This window comes from Bubalus kerabau, chromosome 4, assembly GCF_029407905.1.
Source record: "Bubalus kerabau isolate K-KA32 ecotype Philippines breed swamp buffalo chromosome 4, PCC_UOA_SB_1v2, whole genome shotgun sequence".
In the NCBI taxonomy this organism is placed as follows: domain Eukaryota; kingdom Metazoa; phylum Chordata; class Mammalia; order Artiodactyla; family Bovidae; genus Bubalus; species Bubalus kerabau.
The window spans coordinates 166,147,615-166,173,773 of NC_073627.1; the positions used below are offsets into that span (position 1 = coordinate 166,147,615).

The 26,159-nt window shown below is 41.0% G+C and overlaps 1 long non-coding RNA gene across 2 annotated transcripts; it reads right to left on the reverse strand.

Moving 5' to 3' along the window:
* Nucleotides 1-896: 896 nt before the first annotated feature.
* Nucleotides 897-16,524, reverse strand: LOC129650599 (uncharacterized). Of its 2 annotated transcripts, none has more exons than XR_008713860.1 (4): nt 16,268-16,524; nt 7,520-7,627; nt 4,043-4,132; nt 897-2,135 (listed from the first exon to the last, which is right to left on the reverse strand). It is a non-coding gene; the product is annotated as an uncharacterized LOC129650599 (long non-coding RNA). The 2 variants fall into 2 exon arrangements; XR_008713861.1 differs by lacking the exon at nt 16,268-16,524 and adding an exon at nt 15,429-15,541.
* Nucleotides 16,525-26,159: the final 9,635 nt, after the last annotated feature.

Genomic DNA, 26,159 nt, shown 5'->3' on the forward strand with positions numbered 1-26,159 from the left:
CTCTCCTCCCAGCCCCACTGCAGTTCAACCCCCATCTCCTTGCAGGTCCCTGTTTGTGCTCAACGTGTCCCTGCTTGTGCGAGAGAAGCAAAAGATCCCACAGAACTCTTGTCTTCATCCCCTTTCCAGAAAAATGGGCCAATTCACAGCTGCAATCGTTAGGAGAATTTCCTGTCTGGGAGTCTGGAAACTGCCAAGAGTGGAAAGCAGCCGCCAGCCAGCGAGGCCTCTGTTGTCATTGGCCCAAATAACAACAAAAACAGCCACAGCCACCGCCACCACCACAACAAAACATGCCACGTGGGCACCGGCACATACAAACACGCCCACAGAACCAAACCGAAGGGACGAGGCTTCAGGGAGGAGTTTGTGGGCCGTGCATTCCGGCGGGAGGCACATCCTTTGGCCCGGAGCCACGGCAGCCCCACTCCCAGCCCCCCGACCATCTGTCAGCGACGGTAAACGCGCCGACACGGGACGCAGGCTAACGAGGAGCAAATGCAGGAGAAGGGAAAACAAAGCCACCGCAGGCAGTGGGAGAAGGTGGCTAGGGCTCTGACAGAAACTGACAAAAGCCGGGAAATTCAAACTGAAAATTTGCCCTGAAGACCCCCAGCTCTGAGGGCTGGGCTGTGGGCGGATGGGGGATACAGGAGGGGATGAGGGGACGCGGTGATGCAGGGATGGAGGCTGGCATAGGTATGGAGGCTGGCAGTCTGTAGAGACGCTAGTGTGGTACAGCTAAGGAGGCCGGCTCTTTTCACTCTATGACCATGAGCCATTACTTACACTCCATTCCCACTGTGCATGGATTGCCCCAAAAGGCTTTCTCTTACAAGACAAGGGTAATTAAAAAAAAAAACAAAAAACAAAAGCAAAACTTTGTTCCAAGGAAACTTGTGCAGGAAACATTTAATCAGGACAGCACGTAGAATTCAGATTGCCAAATCCTCTATCAAATAAGCATTGAAGTTAGTAATAAATTGCCAAATTATTAAATTTGGAATTAATTATAATCTATTATAATTGTTAATAATCTATTCATTGGAATAAACTGCCCCCACTTTGCTACTGAGAAGTTGGGATGTTAGTTTTGTTCTCATTTGTAAAACCTTTTAGGGAAAAATAGGGTATTTGTCATTTCTCACTGTGGATAATAAAAATGTTTTCTATAAGCCTGTTTGTCTACCAAAAACTGCAGCAGGAAAAGAACCCAAACCAGCTAAGATGCCTGCTAAAATGTATCTATATTTTTGCTTAAGTGGTGAGGACTCTGTCCACACTGGATGGATGTCCTGGAGTTTTCACCCCCTGTCTTTCAATGCACGGGGGCTCTGTCTCTTATAATCTTACCCAGTATTTGATGACCATTCCACAAGCTTGGCATTGTTTTCTCTATGTTAGAGATAAAGAGAGTTTTAAAGGTTAAGAGAGTTTTAAAATCACATAGAGTTGAAATGCAGAACTTCAAGACTTTTGGACTTGAGACCCTATCATTCTTTTGTTTTAAACAATGAGATTCTGCTAAGCTGCTGTTATTTTATTTTGCCCTTTTAATTCTCACCACAAAGCTACAAATACTATAATTCTAATCCCCACTTTTCAAACAAAATGTTAATTAAGCTAGCAAAACGGCAGTAAGTTTTAACCAAAGTGGCCAGAAGCACAACGGCTTCCATTCTGTTCTCTCATCAGTTAACTATTATTATTTGACCTTTCTTTATTAGTTGATTACTAAAAAATAAATTCTGGTAAAGAAGTTCAACCCCAAAACACTTCTGATTGACAGCATAATAGCTTGGCTCATTATCCCTAATCGACAGAGTATACATATATTTACAAATAAAAACACACACCAGATGTATTTTCATCCACAAGGTGATGCTGTCAACTAAAATAGGAAATGTGCACTGATGTACAGCATCCATCATTTTTAAGACAGATTCACCGCAAAATCTCCCACGTCGTGATTCATGGATGAAAGGCTGTACGCATGCAGGTGGCTGCGATGTTGTCATGTGTACAAAGAAGGGTGAGACGCTTAAAAAAGCACCAACTCTAAAGTCAGGAGAACTCTCTTTGAATGCAGGCCATGACATTTCCTAGCTTATACTCTTATGCTTCAGTGTCTTCATCTGTAAAATGGGAATAACAATAGCATTTACAGAATTTTTGTCTCCTATGAGACAATGGCTATTAAAATGTTTTGTAAACAGTAATATACCAATATATTTCTTTTTTCTATATCTCCCCATTCCCTTCAAATGTCTTTCTGTTTCTTCCAGACTGACCAGTGTTTAAAAGAAGGTATTAATCATTCATATCTACCCTCTTTTCAGAAACTGGTAGTCAGTTTGAAGGTGATCTTATAGTCTTGGAGACCAGCCTGACACTCTACATCAAAAACCCATTTTCAGTTTCACTTATGGAGAGAAAGACTACATAGAAATAGCTTTCATTTTCCTTTCTTGTGTAATTTAACAGAATTTTCAAAAAACCTACCCAAAGCTCATCTAGGACCATCATGGGTGAATTTCCAAATTGTGCTTCATATGTGTCTGTGAATGATCAACTTAAGTTCATACTATACATTAATGTCCACAACACTCATTCATTTGCTCAATTGTAACAAGTGTATTGAATGCCTACTTTGTACAAGGGAGATTGCCAAGTCCTAGGGTGACTTGGCAAAAACAACTTTCCAAACCCTTTACTAGGCTGAAGGATCCATAAGACCAAGAATTGAGGATGCCTTATTCATCACCATTAAACACTCTGGTCTCTAAAAGGGTGCTGATTGACATTCACAAGTATTTGTGGAATATACTTGTGAATGAACCAGTTTATTATGATAAATAATAGCTTAGTACAAAATAGGGGATATAAGATGGTGGCCCAGCAGTGCATAAACTACCCGCAATGCAGGAGGTGCAAGAGATGAAGGCTAGATCCCTGGGTTGGGAAGATCCCTTGGAGAAGAAAATGGCAACCCATTCCACCATTCCTGCCTGGGAAATCCCATGGACAGAGGAGCCTGGTGGTCTACAGTCCATGGGCTCACAAGAGTTGGACACGACTTAGTGACTAAGTCGCTCATCACCACAGGGTGAGAGCAGGAAGCAAATAGACTCAAGGCTGGGGGTGAGTGATGGGTACTGTCAGAAGGTTTTCCTTTTGTGTAAAGGCAGGGCTCAAATCTTTAGGGATGTTTCTGAATTTTAGAAGATTCCATTCTTGTAAAAGAGAAATAAAGTAAGAGCCGAGGGATCTGGTTCCCTTCCTGACTTTACCAATATTTGAGGTCTTGACCAAGTCACTTTTCTGCTCTGGGCAGTTTCCATACTTTCCTGATACTTAAGGCTTATCTACCTCCTCTCGCTTTGATTTCTGAGTTTGTAGAGCTGCTTCTCCAAGAAATATTTGACCAAGGGTTAAATTGGGGGAAAGTGTTTCACTCTTCTGAAGTATGTTTTCACTCGGCTGAAGTGTGTTTTATCTAATAGAATGTCACAGCAGGGAGTTGGACAAGGATATAGTCTACAGGGGACTTTGGATAGGAACAATGAAGTGGGACTTTAAAAATAGCTTTCCAAATCCTTTACTAGGCTGCAGGCTCTGTAAGAACAAGGATTGAGGATGCCTTGTTCATTACCATTAAGCCCTCTGGTCCCTAAAATGGTGCTGATTGACAACGTTCACAAGTATTTGTGGAATGCGCTTGTGAGTGAATCAGCTTATTATGATAAATGACAGCATAGCACAAAATAGTTGATATAAGATGAAATATCAGCTTATAAGATACATATTATATGGAATTGTGTGCATGCTCAGTCATGCATGCAAAGAGGAGGGAAAGGCAACCCACTGCAGTATTCTTGGCTTGAAAATCCCATGGACAGAGAAGCCTGATGGGCTACAGTCCATAGGCCACAAAAAGTTGGACATGACTAAAGTGACTTAACATGCATGCACTGCTTCACCCGACCTTTTGAAATTCCCCTAAAAAAGAAAAAAGACCATGATTCTACATGGCTGCACTTACCTACTGAGGCAAAGTCATGGTATGAGCTGGAACAAAGCTGATTGGTCTCTGATGCTAAAGCAGTTTCTCAAAATCCCTCGATGGCATCCACTCGTGAATTAGAAGATCAGAATAGGGTTAAAGTGGCACTTTCTGGAAGTCTGAGGCCTCGGATCCTGATCCTGCTTTTTCCCTTGATACCCATATGACCTTGAACAAATTCTCTGCTCACAACCTAAGTTTTCTTGTCCATAAACAAGAGGTTGTGATTTCCAAGGCTCTTTGCAGGCATAGAAATTTAGGAAGCAAGTGGAAAATTAAACACATGTGGCCATTGTTTAAGTAGAACTTCCCCATCTAAAATGTCTCTATTACTTTATTAACTCCATTCTTAAGTTTGGAGAATTGGCAAAATGAGTACAAATGTTTCAGAAGTTAATGTTGTATTAGATCAACATTGCAAATAGACACGTTTCTAGAAAGTAATACTTTTTGCCAGAAATACGCTGGCTCTGAAAAACACTGCCCGGCAAAGCCCTACCCAGGGTGCACCTCTGCCTCCTCACACCTCTCCCTCCCCACAACTCAACCTGCCCCAAAAGATCAACCAGAACTGGAGTTAGAGATAAAAGTAGGATTCATAGGACTCAATGGTGAATCACCTCTGTGGATGGTTCAGTCATAACTGGATACATCAGTTTGAATCATTAGCCTTAATCCTACATGCTAAGTCTGGGAGAAATTGGAAACAATAGTTTATTCATGTATTAATTCCCAAATACTTTTTGAGTCCCCAGCAAGTGCCATCCCCCCTAACTCATTCCTGGCTCATGCACTAGACTCCTTCCCCATTCCGCCATGCTACCATGCTGCCCAACTCTCTCACCTATAGTCCAACTCACTGCCCTCAATGACAGCCCTTCTATTGGCTGTTTCACAAGAGGAAACCTTGACTGCATGTTGATGACCTGGTCCAGAAAGCCTGAAAGCATCACAGTTTCTTAAGACCTAGTTTAACATGGACAAACTGACTTAGACTTGTATTTGAACCAGGTGAGTTAGACTTGCCACCTGCAGTGAAAAGCAAGGTAAAAGGAGCAGAGCCCAAGGAGGTACCAAGCCAGACTGACTGTCATGATTATAGGTCTTCAGAGATTGCAGACTATCTGCAGAATACCTCACTGTTGCTAGAATTCCTTACTTGAAATGTAATTATTATGGATCAATAAGTAAAAATGCTTATGTGTTATTTTTTAAAAGGTATCATTATTATAGACCTGCAAGATCTCTGGAGCCATTAGAAAGTTGATTCCATTCGAACCCTACCATCACAACCATGGTGAACTAGAGCCCAAACCCTGAACTCCGGTTCAGTAGCTGGGTCCCTACTGTCCATCCTTGATTCCCAGTATATACCTTGGTTCTTGGAGTATCACCTGCTCTATGTTCTCTGCGCATCCATCATAAACTTTGTTAAAATCCTCTTAGCCTCTTAATTCTAACTATTTGCACTTCATTTACCTATTAAGTATGACCATGTTCAGGAGCTGCTCAAGGAAGTTAACTAAAAGTGGTGGCAGAGTTCACATGGGGAGAGATCAAGGCCAGGTTCAATCAAGGAGGCCTAAAGCAGAATATCTGGGTGAAATAAAGTCTTATGGAAGGAAACTCAGTTGGGACCACAATACCTACCATCAAGTCCAAAGGGCAAAGCAAGTAGAGAAACAAAAGAATAAACACCAAGGTGAGTAGCAGGATGGAGCTGCAACAAAATGGCATCAATGAACAATTCAGAGTAGGCTGTTGAGAGCTAAAACTGTGGATATGGGTGGAAGCTCTCCTCTTAATGAACTACCTAGTACATGGAGCAGGCAAAAAAGCTTTCAAGAGGCCATTAGAGCCAGACATGCACATGCTGTGAGCCTTGCTTTTATGCTGGACTGAACTGTTTTGCAGTATCTGTGGATGTGGTCCAGCCTCTGAGGGGGACCCACCCAGGCTGACCCCTCTCACTACAATTTACTAAGCTTGACTTCTTTCATGTGAGAATACATTTGGCTTGAATTTGTTTCACTTTCTACAAAAGAAAATTTAAGATCATGATTAGAAAACTCAATTAAGTTTTGATAAAAGTCTGTGTATTTATTTGGTTTTCAGGACGTGGGGGAAATATTTGCTAATAATGCACCTTCCAGAAAACAAGGCTTGCTTTCATCGGCTCTTTCTAAGGGAGCAACACACGGAACTTGGAGATCATTCACATTCCCCCATCCTGTTACAAATAAGAGACTGGGGAGCAGAAAAGCTAACACCGTGCCCTAGATCGCATGGGTAGCGAGTGTTGGAATTAAGAAAAGTCACTTCTTATGGCTCCAAGATAGGCAAAAGTGGCTTTCACAAAGAAGTTCACTCGAGCAAATTGCTGGGTGGTCTTTGTTTCCAAGGGTGTTTGTGCAAAGTGCATCCTCCAGTCCCAACAGATTCAGATTTTGAGAGACAAAAGGTGGCGTTGACGAGGGATGTGCCACACAGAATATTTTATCTCTGGAGACTCTCATCACAGCCCCAGCTGCCTCTGGGTCAACCAGAGACCCTGGATCTCACCTTCTGCCCAGAGACCATGTCCCAAGGGGAAAGCAACTCTGCTTCTTGAGTCTGGGCCCGTGATTTAACATGGGTGAAATAATACTAGCTGAGTGGCCTTGGCAGTTTGTGCCTTAACTTTCTCTATACCTGGGTTTCTTCCTCCAGCCCCTCAGCTGCATAGAACCACAATATGATTTTGTAGAAACTAAGCAAAAAGGAATACATTAGGCTAGTCTAGTCACTTGGAGCTGCTGCCAAAGGAACAGTCTCTTCCACTGATTGCCAGCCAAGTCCCTTATGAGATTGTGTAGACTCTTACAATATTGCTCAGGGAGCGAAACAAAGAGGAAGAGAAAGAGAAGGGTCGTGCTCATTATAATTTATAGTACACTGTTATGGGAAGCTTCTTGTGTTACCAGAAAGCTGGTGTCTGGGGTTTTCCTCTTCCCCAGAGGAGCTGAAAATGGGAAGGGGGAAGAGAAGGTTATCTTACCAACTTTTTGCAGCCAAAATCATTAGGGCCAAAATTCCTTCCTAGAAATGTCAGTGGTGGGATTCAGACAATTACCACTAGTTCAACAACTCCCAGCCCTGGGTCATTAACATCATCCCTGCCGTTCAACCATAATGTCACTCCACCCATTCCCATGGAGCAGAAAAATCACAGAGCCTCTTGCTTTAAAGCCTTTCTGGGGACCTGGCGGTCCAGAGGCTAAGACTCCATGTTCCCAACGCCAGAGGCCTGGGTGAGATCCTGGTAAGGGAACTAGATCCCACACGCCACAACTACGAGTTCACATACCAGAACTAAAAATCTTGCATGCTGCAACTAAGACCCAACACAGCTAAGAAATTTTTAAAGTCATTCTGATGAGAGGCATCAAGGGAAAAAGCCCAAGTTTAAATACTTACGTAGTGTCTTAGAGCTCCTTGGCTGCTGTGGTCTCAAACTGGTTTTACACAGCTAGTTCTTCATCTTAGAGAATGATGGGGTTTCAAATATTCCAGTTAAAAGTCTGCCTGTGGGGAAAGAAAGCAAATGGTATGGTGTATTAATATTAACTCTCTCTCTCCAAGGGTTCTGACTTTTGCTAACCTCCATCAACTATGTTCTCTCATTACATCAGTGTCTTAGTCAAACAAAGTGGGATGCCAGGGGTCATGTTGCTCATCACCAGTGGATTCTTTCCCTCTGTCCTCTCTGCCTGGGTTTCACCACAGTGAAGCCTGAAGCAAGCAAGTGGCTATTCCTGAATAGATTGCTTTGATGGCAGGAACCCTGTCTTATCTGTCCTCAACTCACCTTTCCTCAGCCTAGTTCATGGAACAAGGACAATTTTGCATGAATGTCACTGTGAAATACAAGGGAAAAGGTGGCTAATCACCTCTCTTTGCTTGTTAACTCAAAAACTCACAAACCGGAAGTGGGAAGAGAGGTGGGGCAAAGACACAATAGGGGGAGGGAATTCAGAGTTATAAACTACAAGGCATAAAATAAATGGTACAAAGAAGTAATATACAACATAGGGAAAATAACCAATATCACATAATAATGTTATATGGAGTATATGCTATAAAAATGTTGAATCACTATGTTGTACATAGTACATCTGAAATGAACATGATATTGTAAATCAACTATGCTTCCATTAAAGCAACTCAATTTAAAAATAATAATAGAGGGTGTGCCTCCCAGCCTCGGAGTGTGTGCAGAATCAGTCCCTCAGGGTCCCCTAGTCCAGAAAAAGTAAGGTAGCCTTCTCCATTGCTCCTTGCTGTCCCAAGTATTCTGAAGACCATGAGTTTTTGAGTGCTCCCCTCAAAAGGAGGAGACCTATGTGACCTAGACCTAAGGGGCCAGAGTGACATTCACAGGTTCTGAAAGTTAGGATTCAAATGTCTTTAGAGGGAGTGGCTTTATTCAGCATACTGTAGTCATAATGCAAATTATATTTTTTAATAGAAGATGTGGCCAAAATAGCTTGAAAGCCACTGAACTGGAAGTCTTTTGAATTTTTCAAACACCAGTCATGGGATTTAGGACCCATCATAATCCAATATGACATCATCTTAACTTGTTCCATCTATTGTGCTCAGTCGCTAAGCCTTATCCAACTCTTTTGTGACCCCATGGACTATAGCCCGCCAGGCTCCTCTGCCCATGGGACTTTCCAGTGACCAGGAGCTTCTAAAATGACCCATCTAGTGAACCCATGAGCAAATTCTGTTTGGAAACCACACTGCAATGGAGATCATCTGTAGGTGTGCTTGCATCCAGACTGCACAAAGATCAAGCCCTGAGCCTTCAGAGTGGGAGCACTAACTCCAAGACCCTAGACTACCAGAGACCTAACCCTGCTGCTGCTGCTGCTGCTAAGTCGCTTCAGTCGTGTCTGACTCTGTGCGACCCCATAGACGGCAGCCAACCAGGCTCCCCCGTCCCTGGGATTCTCCAGGCAAGAGCACTGGAGCGGGTTGCCATTTCCTTCTCCAATGCATGAAAGTGAAAAGTGAAAGTGAAGTCACTCAATCGTGTCCAACTCTTCGCGACCCCATGGACTGCAGCCTACCAGGCTTCTCTGCCCATGGGATTTTCCAGGCAAGAGTACTGGAGTGGGGTGCCATTGCCTTCTCTAGCGGGTATCAAATAGTGAGAAGTCACACAAGGGAAACCACTGGAATACAAGACCCAGCATCACCCAACCACCAGTAGCACCCTGTACAGGACACCTCATCTAAACAACAAACAAAACAAAAATACAAACCCAATCATCAGCAGACAGGATTACCACCTCACTCAGCCTTGCCCATCAGAGGAAAAATGAACAAACACACAAGACTTCAGCACAAATCTCACCTGATAAGAAGCTTACACAAACCACTGGACCAACCTTAGGAGGGCAGAAACCAAAAGAAAGAAAGAATTCAGCCCTGAAGCCTGGGAAAAGAAGACCTCAAATGAGTTAAAGATCTCAAAATAAGTTAAAAATAATAATAATGAAAAGGCAGAGAAATACTACACAAATGAAGGAACAAGCTAGAAACACAGAAGTCCAAATAAATGAAGAGGAAATAGGCAAACTCCCTGAAAAAGAATACAGGTTATTGATAGTAAAAATGATCAAAAACCTTGAAAGCAAAATGGAGAAAATGCAAGAATCAATTAACAAAGACCTAGAAGAACGAAAGAATAAACATACAGAGACAAACAACACAATTACTGAAATTAAAAACACTCTAGAAGGAATCAATAGCAGAATATCTGAAGCAGAAGAATGAATCAGTGAGCTGAAAGAGAAAATGGTGGAAATAATTTCTGAAGAGCAGAATAAAGTAAAAAGAATGAAAAGAACTGAGGATAGTCTCAGAGACCTCTGGGACAATATCAAATACACCAATATTCGAATTATAGGGGTCCCCGAAGAAGAAGAGAAAAAGAAAGGGTATGAGAAAATTTTTGAAGAGATTATAGTTGGAAATTTCCCCAACATGGAAAAGCAAATAGTCAATCAAGTCCAAGAGGCACAAAGAATCCCATACAGGATAAACCCAAGGAGAAACACATCAAGACACATACTAATCAAACTAACAAAGACTAAACACAAAGAAAGAATATTAAAAGTAGCAAGGGAGAAGCAACAAGTAACATACAAAGGAAACCCCAAACGCTTAACAGCTGATCTTTCAGCAGAAATTCTGCAGGCCAGAAGGGAATGGCAGGATATATTTAAAGTACTGAAAGGGAAAAATCTACAACCAAGGTTACTGTACCCAGCAAGGATCCCATTCAAATTGATGGAAAAATAAAAAGCTTTTCAGACAAGCAAAAGTTAAGAGAATTCAGTACCACCAAACTAGCTTTACAACACATGTTAAATGGACTTACATGGTCAAGAAATACAAAAGAAGAAAAAAGATCTACAAAATCAACCCCAAACAATTAAGAAAATGGCACTAGGAATAGACATAAAAAGAGAAATTAACAGTAACACAATAATAGTAGGAGACTTTAACACCACACTAACACCAATGGACAGATCATCAAAACAGAAAACTAATAAGGAAACACAAGTCTTAAGTGATACATTAGTTGAGATGGATCTCATTGATATCTTCAGGGCATTCCATCTAAATGCAGAGGAATACACCTTCTCAAGTGCACATGAAACATTCTCCAGGATAGACCACATCTTGGGTTAAAGATCAAACCTCAGTACATTTAAGAAAATTGAAATCATATCAAGCATCTTCTCTGACCGCAAGACCATGAGACTAGATATCAAGTACAAGAAAATGCTGTAAGAAACACAAACATTAAACAACATGTTTCTAAATAACCAACAGGTTACTGAAGAAATAAAAAAGTAAATCACAAATTTCTAGAAACAAATGACAATGAAAACAGGACAACTCAAAACCTATGGGATGCAGCAAAAGCAGTCCTAAGAGGGAAGTTTATAGCAATACAATCCTACCTCAAGAAACAAGAAAAACATTGAATAGATAACCTAACTTTACACCTAAAACAACTGGAAAAAGAAGAACAACAACAACAAAAAAAAAATTAGTAGAAGGAAAGAAATCATAAAGATCCAAACAAATAAATGAAAAAGAAATGAAAGAAACAATAGTAAAGATTAATAAAACTAAAAGATGGTTCTTTGAGAAGATAAACAAAATTGACAAACCTTTAGCCAGACTTATCAAGAAAAAAAGAGAGAAGAATCAAATCAACAAAATTAAAAATGAAAAAGGAGAGGTTACAACAGACAATGCAGAAATACAAAGGATTATAAGAGACTATTATGAACAACTATATGGCAATAAATAAACTATATGGAAGAAATGAACAGGATCTTAGAAAAGATCTTCCAAGACTGAACCAGGAAGAAATAGAAATTATGAACAACACAATTACAAGCAATGAAATTGAAGCTGTGATCAAAAATCTCCCAAAAAACAAAATCCCAGGACCAGATGGCTTCATAGGAGTAGAATATCAAACATTTAGGGAAGAGCAAAGAGTCAGACATGACTGAGCAACTGAACTGAACTGAACTGAGTGCCAAAATCACTGCATATGGTGACCATGAAATTAAAAAACGCTTGCTCCTTACAACAAAAGCTATGACCAACCTAGACAGCATATTAAAAAGCAGAGACACTACTTTATCAACAAAGGTCCATCTAGTCAAAGCTATGGTTTTTCCAGTAGTCATGTATGGATGTGAGAGTTGGACTATAAAGAAAACTGAGCACTAAAGAATTGATGCTTTTGAACTGTGGTGTTGGAGAAGACTTTTGAGAGTCCCTTGGACTGCAAGGAGATCCAACCAGTCCATCCTAAAGGGAATCAGTCCTGAATATTCATTGGAAGGACTGATGCTAAAGCTGAAACTCCAATACTTTGGCCACCTGATGCAAAGAACTGACTCGTTTGAAAAGACCCTGATGCTGGGAAAGATTGAAAGCAGGAGGAGAGGGGGATGACAGAGGATGAGATGGTTGGATGGCATCACCAACAAAATGGATGTGAGTTTGAGTAGGCTCCAGGAGTTGGTGATGGACAGGGAAGCCTGGCATACTGAAGTCCATGGGGTCAAAAAGAGTTGGACACGACTGAGCAATTGAACTGAACTGAATGCCTATCCTTCTAAAACTCTTTCAAAAAATTGCAGAGGGAAGAACACTTCCAAATTCATTCTACAAGGCCATCATCACCCTGATACCAAAACCAGACAAAGACAACACAAAAAAATAAAACTGCAGGCCAATATCACTGATGAACTGCTCATACACTACGATCAAGTTGGGTTTATTCCAGGAATGCAAGGATTCTTCAATATATGCAAATCAATGTGATACACCATATTAACCAGCTGAAAGATAAAAACCATATGATAATCTCAATGGCTGCTGAAAAATCCTCTGACAAAATTCAGCACCCATTTATGACTAAAACTCTTCAAAACATGGGCACAGAAGGAACCTATCTCAACATAGTACAGGCCATATATGACAAGCTTACAGCAAACATTATTCTCAATGGTAAAAAACTGAAAGCATTCCCCCTAAGATCAGGAACAAGACAAGGGTGTCCACTTTCGCCACTATTATTCAACATAGTTCTGGATGTCCAAGCTACAGAAATCAGAGAAGAAAAAGGTATAAAAAGAATCCAGATCAGAAAAGAAGTAAAGCTCTCACTGTTTGCAGATGACATGATACTGTACATAGAAAACCCTAAAGATAGTATCAGAAAATTACTAGTGCTAGTCAGTAAATTTAGCAAGGTTGCAGGATACAAAATCAGTACACAGAAATCACTTGCATTTCTATATACAAACAATGAAAAATCAGAAAGTGAAATTAAGGAATCAATCCCATTCACCACTGCAACAAAAAGAATTAAATATCTAGGAATAAACTTACCTAAGGAGAAAAAAGAACTGTACCCAGACAATTATAAGACACTGATGAAAGAAATCAAAGATGACATAAACAGATGGAGAGATAGTCCATGTTCCTGGGTAGGAAGAATCAATATTGTGAAAATGACTATATTACTAAATGCAATCTATGGATTCAGTGTAATCCCCAACAAATTACCAATAGCATTTTTCACAGAACTAGAACAAAAAATTTCACAATTCATATGGAAACACAAAAGACCCTGAATAGCCACAGCAGTCTTGAGAAAGAAGAATGGAGCTGCAAGAATCAACCCTCCTGACTTCAGATTATACTACAAAGCTACAGTCATCAAGACAGTATGGTACTGGCACAAAAACAAAAATATAGACCAATGGAACAAGATGGAAAGCCCAGAAATAAACCTATACACCTATTGGTACCTAATTTTTGACAAAGGAGGCAAGATTATACAATGGGGCAAAGACAGCCTCTTCAATAAATGGTGCTGGGAAAACTGGACAGCTACATGTAAAATAAGGAAATTAGAACACTTCCTAACACCATACACAAAGATAAACTCAAAATGGATTAAAGACCTAAATGTAAGACCAGAAACTATAAAACTCTTAGAGGAAAACATAGGCAGAATGCTCTATGACATAAATCAAAGCAAGATCCTCTGTGATCCACCTCCTAGAGTAATGGAAAAAACAAAAACAAAAACAAACAAGTAGGACCTGATTAAACTGAAAAGCACAGCAGGGGAAACTATAATCAAGGTAAAAAGATAATCCCCAGAATGGGAAAAAATAATAGCAAATAAAACTGACAAAGGATTAATTTCCAAAATGTACAAGTAACTCATACAATTTAATGCTAGAAAAACAAACAACCCAATCAAAAAGTGGGGGAAAGACCTAAACAGACATTTCTCCAAAGAAGACACACAGATGGCTAAGAAACACACGAAAAGATGCTCAACGTTGCTCATTACTGCTGCTGCTAAGTCTCTTCAGTTGTGTCCGACTCTGTGCGACCCCACAGACCAAAGCCCACCAGGCTCCCCCATCCCTGGGATTCTCTAGGCAAGAACACTGGAATGGACCGCCATTTCCTTCTCCAATGCGTGAAAGGGAAAAGTGAAAGTGAAGTCACTCAGTCGTGTCCGACTCTTAGCGACCCCATGGACTGCAGCCTACCAGGGTCCACCGTCCATAGGATTTTCCAGGCAAGAGTACTGGAGTGGGGTGCCATTGCCTTCTCCTTCTCATTACTAGAGAAATGCAAATCAAAACCACAATGAGATATCACCTCACACCAGTCAGAATGGCCATCATAAAAAGTCTACAAAAAAATAAATGCTGGAGAGGGTCTGGAGAAAATGGAATACTCTTGCACTGTTGGTGGGAATGTAAATTGATATAGCCACTATGGAAGATGGTATGGAGATTCCTTAAAAAACTAGGAATAAAACCAACATATGACCCAGCAATCCCACTCCTAGGCATATACCTGAGAAAACCAGGGTTGAAAAAGACACATGTATCCCATTGTTCATTGCAGCACTATTTACAATAGCTAGAACATGAAAGCAACCTAGATGTCCATCGACAGATGAATGGATAAAGAAGTTGTGGTACATATACACAGTGGAATATTACTCAGCCATAATAAGGAATGCATTTGAGTCAGTTCTGATGAGGTGGATGAGCCTAGAACCTATTATACAGAGTGAAGTGAGTCAGCGAGAGAAAGATAAATATTGTATTCTAATGCACATATACGGAATATAGAAAAATGGTACTGAAGAATTATTTACAGGGCAGCAATGGAGAAACAGACATAGAGAATAGACTTATGGACATGGGGAGAGGGGAGGAGAGGGTGAGATATATGGAAAGAGTAACATGGAAACATATTACCATATGCAAAATAGATAGCCAATAGGAATTTGCTGTATGGCTCAGAAAACTTAAACAGGGGCTCTGTATCAACCTAGAGGGGAGGGATGGGGAGGGAGATGGGAGGGAGATTCAGAAAGAAGGGAATATATGCATACCTATGGCTGATTCATGTTGAGGTTTGACAGAAAACAAAATTCTGTAAAGCAATTATCCTTCCGTAAAAAAGTAAATTAAAAAATAATAAAGGAAGGGCAAAGTGTTTAAAAAAAAACAACTTGAAAGCAATATGTTGGCTAGCCCAAACTCCCATCACGTAAACACACAGGTTGTTACTACCAAAGTAATCAGTAGAAATGAGCACTCTTAAACAACAAAATTGCTTTGGAGGAAGAAAGGTGCTGACTCTCTACACAGATAAGTATTCTCACAATGCAGGTGTATCAATAAGCATATCTTAGTACTAAGCTTAGTACTAAGACCTCCAAGGGACCAGACAGACTCACCTGCTTGTCTTGCCAGTTAGATCCATCTATGAGCTCTTCACTGAGAGCCAGGCCTTAACGCTCAAACATATGGCCCTCATTTACCCATGTGAAGTCCCTCCAGGAGCAAACACAAGTTTACCCCCAAATCCGTATCCATTAGTTCTCACCCAAGAAATTAAAAGGGGCTATTGACTCATTTGAAAAGACCCTGATGCTGAAAAGATTGAAGGTGGGAGGAGAAGGGGAAGACAGAGTATGAGATGGTTGGATGGCATCACCGACTCAATGGACATGAGTTTGAGTAAACTCCGGGAGTTGGTGATGGACAGGGAGGCCTGGCGTGCTGCAGTCCATGGAGTCCGAAAGAGTTGGACACAACTGAGCAACTGAACTGAAATGAACTGAACTAGTGATACATTATTATAAAGATCTCTTTGTAGCCATTCTTCGATTCATTTGTAAATTTCTGAATGTTAACTATGGTTAATATTGCATTTTTAATACATTTTTTCATTCATTCATTTACTCCCTCCTCAACTCCTCTGACACACCTATGGTGAGCTTGGGCATCTCAGGGGTCCCATAAGTTAAGACTCCTGCTCTTAATATCCTCCCTTTTCATCTTCCTTCTACCCAGCATGGGAGCCTCGGCTCTGCTTTCCAGTCTGGCAGGGTTCCTACCCCTTAGAATATTTGATAGATTATTGTCATTTCCCTCACTCAAATTTCAGCACTTCCTAAAAATTTTGGCTCCAAGTCCCTTGCTGGTCCTTTTACTCCTGTTATTTTCAATGTGATTCTTTTTTTCCCCAGTCCCCCCTCCCCCACCACCAGATCTACACACTCAAGTCCCAAACCTGATCACCAGTCGGGGAGCAAATGCCCAAGGAGCCTCAGGCAATCTACACAAAGCTGGGTTTGGATACTAAAGATGTCACAGGACGATGGATATTTCATCTTCTTGCCAGCACAGACTCAAATCTCAGGAGTGAAAGGGACTTAAAAGCTCATCCATGCCTCCGCCTCTGATTACACCAAAATATTAGCCATTAAGGAAAGATTAGCATTCCAAGGCGTCCTCGGAGATCTCTGAAGTGGATTCCATTGCCTCCCTTAGTAATGCATTCCAGAGGCTCATCGTACTCAGAGAGATTTTCCTCCTGCGAACCTAAATCCTGCTGGAAGCAATTTAAACCGTTCCCCTTTGGCCTGTCTTTGTGTGGAAGGAGAGGAAAGCTCTCTGCCACTGCCCTTGCGGGTCCCTTCACAGATTCCTGGGCTCCCACAGACACTTCATTTACTGATTGAAACAAGAGCAGAGCAGGGGCAGAGACAGCGGGAGAAGGAGAGAGAGGTCACCCAGCGAAACCCTCGCCTTTTCCTCTCTGGCCAACTTTGTAGAGGAAGCACTGAGGGCTCCAGGCCCCGGGTTTAACCCAGCTCTCGCGTCTCTTTATTCTCGGTCAAGGCTCCTGCCCCTTTCACTGCCTGGTGACCTACTTTCATCTCCAATGAGGTTCTCCCCGAAAGCATATAGAGAACACTCAGCTCAACACAGGGTGATATGGCCGAGCCGCACAGCTGATCTGACCTTTCCCTTCCTCTCCGGGGTAACAGAGAGGAAGGAATAAAGACAATCAGGTTTTCTGCTGGCCAAACCTGCTTTTCTTTCCTGGCAAGAGGATTCTAGGAGACAAAGTATATTCTTCCACCCAAGACAGTAAATGAAAGAATGCTGTGGGTGTATAGGACGTTTGGAACATTTCATTTTTGTAATTGTGCCTTCTGAGCTAAGAGCTACCACAAAAGACCAGTCTTTGGAAACTGATGGGGGTTTGTGGTTGTATTTTGGGGCTGGCTGGCCAGCCAGGATTCTGTTTCCATTTTTCCCATTAGTCCTCAAGTTGTAGATGAGGCCCCCAAGATCCTTGGGGCATCGGACCGGAGGCGTCTGCCAACATTTTCCCAGGATGAGCGTTGGAATGTGTCTTGGCTGGGCACGTTGATTTGCAAGGTGTTTATAAAGTTTCCTGATCCTTTTTTCCACCTGGTTTGCCTTGTGGACCCAGAGGTTTATGGACTGCGACATGCTACCAGGAACCAAGACATGGAATTAACACTCCACAGCTCTTCCCTGGGACCTTCTTTTGTGTAGCTTTTTATTTTTAAAATTCTCTTGTGCACTTCACTTTTGTTTCCTTGTTTCCTCCTTCCCTCCTCTGGTATCTCTGTTTACACCGTTTAGATCTGGGAAGATTTCTGGTAGTTTTCCAGCTGCTTATGCACAAGTGTAATTGAGTCACTTATTTTTAGTGATGTCAAGACTTGGAGAACAGAAATAAAAGGAACATTTCACACTAACTAAAATGGAAGAAAGTCCTCATTTGGAGGATGAAGATACAGCGGATGCGATTATTTTCAAATTGGAGGCTCTTAACTTCTCAGTTCCAGATCAGATTTGGAACATAATTTGTTTTGTTTTCAGCTGGTGGGGTCTCCGGTCTCAAGCCAAATTATTCTATGTCCTTCTGGGGTAGATTGCTAACTGGCAGCTCCTTCATGAATAAACCTCCCAGGATGCCTGTCATTTTCTTCCCCTTTAAACAAGAGAGCCCTACTTGGATTACTTCCTGGATGGAAAGGATGAAGCTTAAATTAAAGACCTATGGGATGTCCCAAGATTCTCATAGGAAAAGGTCACTGGAACATCATCTGTCATTTAAAACAGAACAATTAAATAGATGCAAGAGCCCATGTGTTTGATGATCAGCACATTCCAAGTCTATCAAGTTACCTTTTTTTCTAAGCACCTATATTTATTTTGGGTGGAAATCAAACCTGGAATTGGAGAAGTGTTATTTCTTTACAAAGCTGACACAAAGTGCTAATGGAATTGACTCATACACTTTATCCTTCTTTTGATTCTCCCACCATCCTTGTCCACACCCCCACAAAAAAAGATAAAAAATAGCTATGAAATCAGCACAATATAAAACACAGTATTTGAAAATAAATTCGTAATTGATAAAACTAGTTAGTATTAACTGAGTACACATTATATGCCAGGCACCCCTCCAAGTATTGACATATCAGGAAGATGGCACTGTTACCCAAATTAAGAAATAAGGAAAGAGATGAACAAAGGTATTAAATAATTTCAGAGTTGTGCTATGAATCCAGAAAATCCAGCTCTGGTGTCTTTATTTGTACTCCCCATATTATATGGCTCTCACAGCAATAGACGACCAACTGATAAATGGGAGAAACATATGCAAGATAGATGGCAAAAGGATATACTTCTCCATATACAAAGAACTTTTGTAAAACAATAAGGAAGAAGCCAATGCCCCAAAGGAAAAATAGGCAAAGGGCAACAACAGACAGTTCACACATATCAGATCAGATCAGTCGCTCAGTCGTGTCCGACTCTTTGCGACCCCATGAATCGCAGCACGCTAGGCCTCCCTGTCCCTCACCAACTCCCGGAGTTCACTCAGATTCACGTCCATCAAGTCAGTGATGCCATCCAGCCATCTCATCCTCTGTCGTCCCCTTCTCCTCCTGCCCCCAATCCCTCCCAGCATCAGAGTCTTTTCCAATGAGTCAACTCTTCGCATGAGGTGGCCAAAGTACTGGAGTTTCAGCTTTAGCATCATACCTTCCAAAGAAATCCCCGGGCTGATCTCCTTCAGAATGGACTGGTTGGATCTCCTTGCAGTCCCAGGGACTCTTAAGAGTCTTCTCCAACACCACAGTTCAAAAGCATCAAGAAAAACACCAATACAGTATACTAATGCATATATATGGAATTTAGAAAGATGGTAACAATAACCCTGTGTACGAGACAGCAAAAGAGACACTGATGTATAGAACAGTCTTATGGACACTGTGAGAGAGGGAGAGGGTGGGAAGATTTGGGAGAATGGCATTGAAACATGTAAATTATCATGTATGAAATGAGTTGCCAGTCCAGGTTTGATGCACGATACTGGATGCTTGGGGCTGGTGCACTGGGACGACCCAGAGGGATGGAATGGGGAGGGAGGAGGGAGGAGGGTTCAGGATGGAGAACACATGTATACCTGTGGTGCATTCATTTTGATATTTGGCAAAACTAATACAGTTATGTAAAGTTTAAAAATAAAATAAAATTAAAAAAAAACAAAAACAAAACAAAAGCATCAATTCTTCGGCGCTCAGCCTTCTTCACAGTCCAACTCTCACATCCATACATGACCACAGGAAAAACCATAGCCTTGACTAGATGAACCTTTGTTGGCAAAGTAATGTCTCTGCTTTTGAATATGCTATCTAGGTTGGTCATAACTTTCCTTCCAAGGAGTAAGCGTCTTTTAATTTCATGGCTGCAGTCACCATCTGCAGTGATTTTGGAGCCCAGAAAAATAAAGTCTGACACTGTTTCCACTGTTTCCCCATCTATTTCCCATGAAGTGGTGGGACCGGATGCCATGATCTTCGTTTTCTGAATGTTGAGCTTTAAGCCAACTTTTTCACTCTCCACTTTCACTTTCATCAAGAAGCTTTTGAGTTCCTCTTCACTTTCTGCCATAAGGGTGGTGTCATCTGCATATCTGAGGTTATTGATATTTCTTCCGGCAATCTTGATTCCAGCTTGTGTTTCTTCCAGTCCAGCGTTTCTCATGATGTACTCTGCATATAAGTTAAATAAACAGGGTGACAATATACAGCCTTGACGAACTCCTTTTCCTATTTGGAACCAGTCTGTTGTTCCATGTTCAGTTCTAACTGTTGCTTCCTGACCTGCATACAAATTTCTCAAGAGGCAGATCAGGTGGTCTGGTATTCCCATCTCTTTCAGAATTTTCCACAGTTTATTGTGATCCACACAGTCAAAGGCTTTGGCATAGGCAATAAAGCAGAAATAGATGTTTTTCTGGAACTCTCTTGCTTTTTCCATGATCCAGCGGATGTTGGCAATTTGATCTCTGGTTCCTCTGCCTTTTCTAAAACCAGCTTGAACATCAGGAAGTTCACAGTTCACGTATTGCTGAAGCCTGGCTTGGAGAATTTTGAGCATTACTTTACTAGCGTGTGAGATGAGTGTAATTGTGCAGTAGTTTGAGCATTCTTTGTCATTGCCTTTCTTTGGGATTGGAATGAAAACTGACCTGTTCCAGTCCTGTGGCCACTGCTGAGTTTTCCAAATTTGCTGGCATATTGAGTGCAAACACATATTGAGAACACACACATATTTCTATATTTCACACATATAGAAACCTCCAAATAGTTAATACAATGTTTAAGATACTAAGTCATTTTAAAATCAAAGACATGCAAACTCAAACAATCTATATCTTTTTTTATTGGATGACTTAAGAAAAAAAATGCTCCTTAGTGTCAACAATGGTGTGAGGAAATAGCTACCCTCAAACACCACTGGTGTGAAATGTAAATTGTTACAACATTTATAGAAAGAAAATTTTCAATAGTAATGAAAATCTTTAAAATAAGTTTAGTAATTTCACTTCTAGGTATTTATTCTAAGTAAATAAAAAGGAAAACAAACATTTATGCATAAAGATATCAACCTTAGAATTCTTCAAAACAATGGTAGATCTTTATTATAGAATATCATACTATCATCAAAACTCATGCTCATAAAGAAAATTAATATAAATGGGAAATGCTCATAATATATTATTATAAATGATAGTAAAATAAAAGTGAGTTTATATAACAGCCTGTACAATTGGCAACCTTAGGAAAAGAGTTGTTATTGTTCAGTTGCCCAGCCATGTCTGACTTTTTGTGACCCATGGACTACAGTATGCCAGGCCTCGCTATCCCTCACTATCTCCCGGAGTTTGCCCAAGGTCATGTCCATTACATCAGTGATGACATCCAGCCATCTCATCCTCGAATGCCCTCTTCTCCTTCTGCCCTCAATCTTTCCCAGCATCAGAGACTTTTCTAATGAGTCAAATATTTACATCAGTGACCAAAATACTCGTGATTCAGCTTCAACATTAGTCCTTCCAGTGAGTATTTGGGGTTGATGTCCCTCAAGATTGACTGGTTGGATCTCTTTGCTGTCCAAGAGATTCTCAGGAGTCTTTTCCAGCATCACAGTTCAAAAGAATCAATTCTTTGGCTCTCTGCCCTCTTAATGATCCAGCTCTCACAACCGTACGTGACCACTGGGAAGAACATAGCCTTGATAATACGGACCTTGGATGGCAGAGTGATGTCTCTGGTTTTCAACACACTGTCTAGATTTGTCATAACTTTCCTTCAAAGAAGCAATTGAGTTCTGATTTCATGGCTGCAGTCACCATCCGCAGTGATTTTAGAGTCCAAGAAGAGGAAATCTGTCACTGCTTCCACCTTTTCCCTTTCTATTTTCCATGAAGTAATGGGACCAGATGCCATGATCCTGGTTTTTTTAATATTTAGTTTTAAGCTGGCTTTTTCACTTTTCTCCTTCACCCTGATCGAGGGGTTTTTTAGTCTCTCTTTGTTTTCTGCCATTAGAGTGATATCATCTGCATGTCTGAGGTTGTTGATGTTTCTCCCACCTATCCTGATTCCAGCTTGTAACTCATCCAGTCTGGCATTTCGCATGATGTGCTTAGCATAGAAGTTAAATAAACAGGGTGACAACAGACAGCCTTCTTGTACTCCTTTCTCCATATTGAACCAATCAGTTGTTCCATACAAGGTTCTAACTGTTGCCTCTTGAGGCACATACAGTTTTCTCAGGAGACAGGTAAGATGGTCTGGTATTTCCATCTCTTTAAAAGCTAGCTTTCCACAGTTTGTTATGATCCACAAAATCAAAGGCTTTAGTGTAATCAGTGAAACAGAGGTAGATGTTTTTCTGGAATTCTCTTGCTTTCTCTATGATCCAGAGGATGTTGGCAATTTGACCTGGTTCCTCTGCCTTTTCTAAACCCAGCTTGGACATCTGGAAGTTCTTGGTTCACGTAATGCTGAAGCCTAGCATGCAAGATTTTAAGCATGACTTTATTAGCATGGGAGTTGAGTGCAATTGTCTGATGGTTGGAACATTCTTTAGTACTACCCTTCCTGGGAATTTGGATGGGGATTGACATTTTCCAGCCCTGAGGCCACTGCTGGGTCTTCCAAATTTGCTGACATATTGAGTGCAACACTTTCACAGCATCCTCTTTCAGGGTTTTGAAGAGCTCTGCCGGAATTCCATTGCATCCACTAGCTTTATCGGCAGCAGTGCTTCCTAAGGCCCTCTTGACTTCACATTCCAGGGTGTCTGGCTCTGGGCGACTGACCACACTCTTGTGGTTATCTGGTTCATTAAGATCTTTTTTGTACAATTCTTCCACATATTCTCTCCATCTCTTCTTGCTTTCTTCTGCTTCTATTAGGTCTCTACCATTTCTGTCCTTTATTGTGCCTGTCTTTGGGTGAAACGTTCCCTTGATATTTCCAGCCCATCTTTGGGTGAAACGTTCCCTTGATATTTCCAGTTTTCCTGAAGAGATCTCTAGTCTTTCCCCTTCTGCTGTTTTCCTCTATTTTTATGCAATGTTAGTTGAAGAAGGCCTTCTTGTTTCTCCTTGCTATTCTTTGGAACTCTGCATTTAGCGGGGTGTATTTTTCCCTTTCTCCCTTGCTTTTTGCTTCTTTTCTTTCTTCATCTATTTGTAAAACCTCCTCAGATAACCACTTCACCTTCTTGCTTTTCTTTTTTTGGGGATGGTATTGTTTGCTGCCTCCTGTACAATATTATGAACCTCTGTCCATAGCTTTTCAGGCACACTCTCTACTAGTTCTAATCCCTTGAATCTATTCATCACCTCCACTGCATATTCATAGGGAATTTGATTTAAGTCATACCTGACTGGCCTAGTGGGTTCCCTGCTTTCTTTAGTTTAAGCCTAAATTTTGCTATGAGAAGCTGATGATCCGAGCCACAGTCAGCTCCAGGTCTTGTTTTTGCTGACTGTTTACAGCTTCTCCATCTTAGGCTACAAAGAATGTAATCAATTTGATTTCGGTATTCACCATTTGGTAATGTCCCTATGTAAAGTCCTCTCTCTCTTGTGTTGTTGGCAAAGGGTGTTTGCTGTGACCAGTGTACTCTTGGTAAGTATACTGGGGTGGTTTGCCGTTCCCTCCTCCGGTGGATCACGTTTTGTCAGAACTCTCCACCATGACCCGTCTGTCTTGGGTGACTCTACACGGGCATGGCTCATAGCTTCATTGAGTTATGCAAGCCCCTTTGCCACGACAAGGCACTGATTCTTGAAAAGAGTATCTATGCATAAAAGAAACCCTGGAAGCCAAAAAGTTAACAAGTGTTTCTCCTAATGATGAGAGTTCTCATGATTCTTACTTTCTTCTGTACATTCTTTTTCAATGAAAATGTATTATTTTATAATCCAGAAAAATGAGAAATTGTAATAGTGGAGTAAATACAGTAAAAAAAAATAGAGACATGCAAATACCTATAATGAATAACCACTTGCAAATTATCCTTTAGCATGAACTGGTTCTGAGAATGCTGTCAGATAAAGCAAAAGGGGAAATAAATTGCATAGGTCACTTTTTAATAGAAAGATTGCAATTCATTTTGCAAAGATTTTCCCCCCAAGGATCTTATTGACTATATTTATAGAGGAGAGGACCTTATTGACTATTTTATACAGTAGACATTGGGTAACATGGAACAGTGTCTTCATTCTGCTTCTATGGGAGACTCAGAAACTCTGTTCAAATGTACAGCCTTATAATGACCATCTAAAAAAGTAAACACTGAGGAAATAAGAGTAAATAACTCAGAAAATACATTTTTTCTCAGGGAAGTAAGACAGTGAACAAATGTTTCGCCTGGAATACCCAACCTCACAATTCAAGGCTAGATCATAGAAAACCTTGGGGAACACTCTTGTATCTAAAGAGCAATGTTTTCTTCCCAAGGTCATTTTAGAAAAGCCAATGTTAATACTGCAATAAACACAGTTGGCATATAAACAACTCCAAGTTTAATAGAACAAAAATTATAAGACTTTGATCTGCAAAGAATTCTCTAGTAAAATATATTCCTCCATATATGAAATTATCCTCAGATCAAAGTGAAGAAAGTATGATTTTAAAGAATTTCTTCCAGTCCTTCTGCCTATAAAAATATTTACTCTCTAAGTCTTACTACAAAGATAGAAAATCAAAGGATGATAACATTTTCAAAGTTAAAATGTCTTTAGTTTCTATCATCCAGAGATGATTAACTGTGGGGAAGCCATGAACTTCTTTGGAAATCAAATGAAAGCTAAAGAGTCTTTCCCCAGAAACATACACATATACACCAAATTTTGCATACAGTTTAAGAAGTTTAGGACTGCCCTCACATGCATCCATAATTCCCTACAACTAGAACACCTGCTGCTGCTAAGTCACTTCAGTCGTGTCCGACTCTGTGCGACCCCATAGACGGCAGCCCACCAGGCTCCCCTGCCCCTGGGATTCTCCAGGCAAGGACACTGGAGTGGGTTTCCATTTCCTCCTCCAATGCATGAAAGTGAAAAGTGAAAGTGAAGTTGCTCAGTCATGCCTGACTCTTGGCGACCCCATGGACTGCAGCCCACCAGGCTCCTCCACCCATGGGATTTTCCAGGCAAGAGTACTGGAGGGGGGTGCCATCACCTTCTCCAAGAACACCTGCAAGGAAATCAAACCAGTCAATTCTAAAGGAAATCAACCCTAAATATTCATTAGAAGGACTGATCCTGAAGCTCCAATACTTTGGCCACCTGATGTGAAGATCCAACTCATTGGAAAAGACTCTCAATGGAAAGATTGAGGGCAAGAGGAGAAGGGGGCAATAGAGGATGAGATGATTGGATGGTATCACTGACTTAGTGGCTATGAATCTGAACAAACTCCAGGAGATAGTGAAGGACAGGGAAACCTGGCATGCTGCAGTCCATGGGGTAGCAAAGAGTCATACACAAATTAGTGACTGAACAACAACACAGAACCCCCGACCTACTTCAACTTTGTGCTTCTGAGAGGGTTTTAGAGCAAGATGGGACATTCTGCCTACTTGAACAACGTTTCTTATTTTCACAAAGTTAGTCCTTCCAAATGAGTGAAGTAGCTCAACCAAGATAAGGTAAATTAAATGGAAGTTCCAGGATATAGATCAGGTCTTCAAACTCCCGGGATAGGCTTCACTCCGTCAGATCCTTTGTTCACTTAGATTTGAAAACCTCCCTTGGTTTCCCATAACCCAGGTTAAAAGAGAACTCTTCCTAACACACATCTAGGGAAACTATATGGGAGATTTAGGTATCCCCTGGGAATATACACTAAGAAACTACTTAAAGTTGGACTCAAAGGCTTTCCCCAAGTCACCCACACCACGGTTTTTCAATGGAACAGAGTTCATGACAGCAGCCCATCCATTTGAGTTCTTCTTTCATAAATCTTGGGCTATCTTCTGATTATGGTTCAATATATCTGAAAGTCAAACATAATGTCTTGCCCTGGTTTTAGAAGCAGTAGCCAATCAAACTTCTCCAGACAGCTGGGAAATAAGAGTGATGACATGGCTGAATCTAGGAGGGTTGGGGCATAAACCTCGATAGTATCAAAGCCCTACAACTTATTTTCATGACTGGAAGTAACCATTACTTTCTTCATTTGCCAGGAAGAATTTGTGACTCATGAGCAAAGGAGAATTGTAGGATTCTTTGATGTCTGAGACTACAGACAGAAAATTTAGATCTT